Below are 5,158 nucleotides of genomic sequence, written 5' to 3' on the forward strand. Positions count from 1 at the left end.
CCCAGTGTAAACACCTCTTCTGTCCACTCTGACAGTGGAGGAGGCCCATTCCCGAATCCGACCTTTCTGTCCTGGGCCTCAGTGAGCACCACCGTAAATTGGAGGAGCAGCACCTCATATTCCACTTGGGCAGTCTGCACCCTAGCGGCATAAACATGGACTTCTCCAATTTCAGGTAGTACTTACTTTCTCCTCCCCTTCCCAGCTCTCCCTCAGCCCACTCGATCCACCTCTTCCTTTATTTTCCCCGCCCACCCTCACATCAGTCTGAAGAAGGGTTTCGACCCGAAACGTTGCCTATTTCCTTCGCCCCATAGATGCTGCCTCACCCGCTGAGTTTCTCCAGCAATTTTGTCTACCTTCGATTTTCCAGCATCTGCAGTTCCTTCTTAAACATAACTTTACAGACTGGTACAAGCCGACTAACTCTTGTTTAATAGTTAATTAATTTACTTGAGTGTTTTCAGAATCAGTTTTCGGCGCCAATTATGTTCCAGACCCAGTAAGTTGATAGGCTTTATTATGTTTAGTGCAGGAAGGAACAGCAGATGCTGGTTTAAACCAAAGATAGACACAAAGTGCTGGGGTAGCTCAGCGGGACAGGCTGCATCTCTGGAGAGAAGGAATGAGCGACGTTTCGGGTCGAGACCCTTCTTCAGACTGAGTCAGAGGAAAGGGAAACAAGAGATATGGTGTGGGAGAATGCAACCTTCACGTGGTCCACCCTGTTTCAACGAATGCAATCAACCCGGCGTGCACAAACGGAAGATCAAACAGAACAAGTTGTCTTACAACTTTAGGCTGTGCACGCCATACACAAGAAGAAGACTGAGTGATGTGGAGAGATATAGAACAAATAAATGAAAGATATGTAAAAAAGGTAACAATGATAAAGGAAACAGGCCATTGTTAGCTGTGTGCTAGGTGAAAACCAGTTATAGACAACGAGACTCAACACGACGACTTTAAAGCTGGTGCGAGTTCGTTGGGGGAGGGACGGAGAGAGAGGGAAAGCAAGGGTGACTTGAAATCAATATTCATACCACTGGCGTGTAAGCTGGCCAAGCGAGGTATCAGGTGCTGTTCCTCCAATTTGCCTCACTCTGACAGTGGAGGAGGCCCAGGACAGAAAGGTCAATGTGGCAACCGAGAGATCAAGTAGGCCCAGGCGGACTGAGTGAAGGTGGGGTGGGAGAATGCAACCTTCACGCGGTCCACCCTGTTTCAACGAATGCAATCAACCTGGCATGCACAAATAGAAGATCAAACAGAACAAGTTGTCCTACAACTTTAGGCTGTGCACGCCATACACAAGAAGAAGACTGAGTGAAGGTGTTCAGCCAAATGTGTGTCAGCATTTATTCAAAAGCAATCAAAACATGATTACATTAATTGCTGTGTTTAATAAGAAGGAAGGCTTTGTAGTTGCTAGATTTACTCGAGTCCGACCGATGTGATTCAAAGACAGTCCGTGCTACACAGAGTAAACCAGTTAATCGGTAGAGCAGTGGAAAGGTTTTCACGAAAGAATTTAATGTAATACCATACCCCGAAGTGGCAAGAGCTGCAATCCCCCAAAGAAAATGACAAAAGGCCCAATTAAAGAGATAAATGATAATATAAAATTAAAGAAAGGTGCACGGGCAAGACAAAACAGGCAGAGCTACCAAAGAGTTACAGAAAAAAGTTGCACACCATTTCCAATCAACAAAGGAATATTTACAATGATGTGAAGGAAGGATCCCTGGAACCGAGCTCCGGCCCGCGGCCCACACCATCTTTAAGCCGCGGTCTCCGGTAGGAAAGCACCGATTCGGGACTTACCTTGCCTGTACAAATGGCCGCCCGCAGCGGCGACTGCGGAGGTTTGTGGTCCCGACCACGGGGGAAATTGGAGGAGAACTGACTGAACTTTGTGCCTTCCACACTGAAACTTTAGTCAGCAAAAATTTAGCTTTGACCTGGTTAGGACTTTGATTCAAGGGCAGAAGATGTTAGGTTGACAGGTTAAACGGATGCTGGAAATTGCCCCGAATGTGTGGGCAGGGTTAAAATATTATAAATGGGAGGTCGATGGTCGGCACGGACTTGATGGGCCGAAGAGCCTGTTTCCGTGCTGTATTAAACTTTATGTTTAGTTTATTGTCACATATATTGAGGTACAGTGAAAAGCTTTTGTTGCGTGCTAACCAGTCAGCGGAAAGACAACACATGATTACAATCGAGCCGTCCACAGTGCACAGATACATGATAAAGGGAATAACGTTTAGTGCAAGGTAAAGTCTGATTAAAGATAGTCCGAGGGTCTCTAGTGAGGTCGATTGTAGTTCAGCACTGCTCTCTGGTTGTGGTAGGATGGTTCAGTTGCCTGATAACAGCTGGGAAGAAACTGTCCCTGAATAGGGCCATTGGGCAGGTAATCAAATTAGCAGAATGTGAAATATGACACACACAGATACCTGTGTTGTGGCCTACAACTATTCACCTAATTAATTCCATAAATTAACTTAAATAACGGGATGCAGAGGCATGTATCTAAGGTTACTGGGGAGCAGACTCTGGCCTTGGCAGGAGAGAACAAAATAGACCTCTGGAGAAGGGTCTCGACCCGAAACGTCACCCATTCCTTCTATCCAAAGATGCTTCCTGTCCCGCTGAGTTACTCCAGCATTTTGTGTCTATCTTCCTACACAATAGATTTACCAGCACTCCAAGGGTTAAAATTACAGGGAAACGTGTAGACTAGGTTTTTACTACCCTGAAATTGGAATATTAAGTGTCATTTGATTGAAGCGTGCAAGCTTTCAGACTCCCCGACATAGCTAGAGTCTGAAGGAGGATCCCGACCCAAAACATCGCCTGTCCATTTACTCCACAAATGCCCTGCTAAGTTCCACCAGAACCTTGTGATTCTGCTCAAGACTCCAGCATCTGAAGATCCTGGCGTCTCCACAAAGCTGTTCCTGCTCATTAAGGAATCTGAGACCAAAGATCCTATAGCGAGCAAGATAGATCACTCGACGAAAAAGACATAGTACGGTCATGGGCAGATTCATTGGTAATTTTCGGCCCCATTTCAGTAACCGGCTTCCATCTCCGTTTCAAAGATCCCATTGGATACTAGTGCGGAGACGGAAGCCGGTTACGGAAACATCCTCGTAAAAATAAAAGTTATTTGCTAAAAATCTTCTCATTTTCAGAATTTTAATTTATTAACACAAACTGTTCCCCCGCAACGTTGATTACACTGCGGGTCGGGTCGGGTCGGGTTACTGAAATGGATGAAAAAAAGGCCCACGTTCCGCTCCGTTGTGTACTACACGTCAACCCATTGCATTTAGCAGGAGTGATCTATCTTGCTCCGCTATAGGGTCTTTGTCTGAGACTGGGGAGCAGAACCAAATCTTTACAGCCTGTCCTTTCAGTAGTGAAGTTAGAGCAACAGTTGTGCATACAGAGCGAGGGCAGACATTTGCAACTCATCTGTAAACGTCAATTGTTCATTTTAAATGTGAGTGCGATAGATATTTGGTATATGGACACACTGATCTGTTCTGTATTTATGTCTACTATATTCTGTTGTGCTGAAGCAAAGCAAGAATTTCATTGTCCTATCTGGGACACATGACAATAAACTCTCTTGACTCTTGATATTATTAACAGTTTAAAGCATAAAGCAGGTATGTAGGCTCAAATCAGACACAATTGAATCATTGAATTCCTGTCCTTTTACCAGGGAGGCTGCAGCAGTTCATGGAGTTAGCTCCCCACCTGCTGGTCAGCTTGGGAAGCACAGCCTTGCTAACAATGCCACGTCCAATGTATAGATTGGAAGACTTTTTGCAGAATAGAAATTGCCTGACCCGCTGAGTTACTCCAGCACTCTGTGAAACGTCACCTATCCATGTTCTCCACAGATGCTGCCTGACCCGCTGAGTTACTCCAGCACTATGTGTCATTGTCACGGCTTGTGAAAATCCCAGCTGAAAGCAGCTTTAGATTGTGGTTGTGCCAGCAACCATTGTTTAGTTTAGACACAGGCCCTTCGGCCCACCGAGTCCACGCCGACCAACGATCGCCCTCTCACACTGGTTCTATGTTATCCCACTTTCTCATCGGCTCCCTACACACTAGGGGAGGGGGGGGGGGGGCAATTTACAGAGGGACGATTAACCTACAAACCCGCACGTCTTTGTGGGATGTGGGAGGAAACCGGAGCACCCGGAGGAAACCCACGCGGTCCCAGGGATAACGTGCAAACTCCACACACACACAGCACCCGAGGACAAGATCGATAACCGCGGATATCCTGTCTACCACTTTTGTCTTCAACACCAAGCCTGCATCTGCCTGATAACTGGCACGTTGATCAACGCTGAGATGATGAATGACCAGCGGACGTTTTATCCCACCCTGCCCTTCGCGCTAATCATCGCGTACCAGTGAGCTGTAGTTGACGATAGGCCCTCCGGTGCGGCTGCTCAGGGCTGCTGAAGACATACACACTGCTTGAAGCATCAACGGGAGGAAACATTTGTGTCAATGCGACCCTACAGTATGTCCCCACTCATGTTGCATCTGTGCCCACTTTAAAACAAGAAATGGCCAGTCCTTATCACACACAACAAGAGACCCACTGCCACCTTTAACCTGTTCAGTGCCACCCTGGAGAAACCTCAGGTCATGGCCAATAGTAGGACAAAAAAAACTGGCAGTGAACAAGTCAAACCCTGCACTACCTTAGAAGAAAGCCATGTTTGTAGTTTGTTTGGTTGTTTGTTTGTTTGTCTTTTTGCACAAAGTCCGCGAGCATTGCCACTTTTCATTTCACTGCACATCTCGTATGTGTATGTGACGAATAAACTTGACTTGACTTGACTCGACTAATCAAGAATGAAAGGGCAGTATATTTTTAATGTTGAACATTTAAATTGGATTATATAGAAAAGGGCAGGTTTAGTTTACAGCTTTAACGGTGAGACAATCTGATGCTTTAAGGTAAATAGTACTGAACGATGACTGATTGAAACTGGAGCACAGGCTGAGAAGGGAATTCGAGTCCTCCCGGGTTTAAAGGATGAGCGGGAATATGGGCCGCACATGAAGCGGCACGTTCAGAAGGAACAGCAAAGCACGAGCCGTCGGGGTACGTGCCACA

At 46.2% G+C, this 5,158-nt stretch overlaps 1 protein-coding gene across 1 annotated transcript in view; it reads right to left on the reverse strand.

The window, feature by feature from the left end:
- Positions 1-4,887: 4,887 nt before the first annotated feature.
- Positions 4,888-5,158, reverse strand: part of LOC116968729 (transmembrane protein 198-like) — a 36,719-nt gene continuing 36,448 nt past the window's right edge. The window contains exon 5 of the mRNA XM_033015525.1: positions 4,888-5,158. This exon is cut by the window's right edge and continues 571 nt beyond it. The gene's annotated coding sequence lies outside the window, so the exon portion shown is untranslated.

The sequence above is a fragment of the Amblyraja radiata genome, chromosome 46 (assembly GCF_010909765.2).
Source record: "Amblyraja radiata isolate CabotCenter1 chromosome 46, sAmbRad1.1.pri, whole genome shotgun sequence".
Classification (NCBI taxonomy): Eukaryota; Metazoa; Chordata; class Chondrichthyes; order Rajiformes; family Rajidae; genus Amblyraja; species Amblyraja radiata.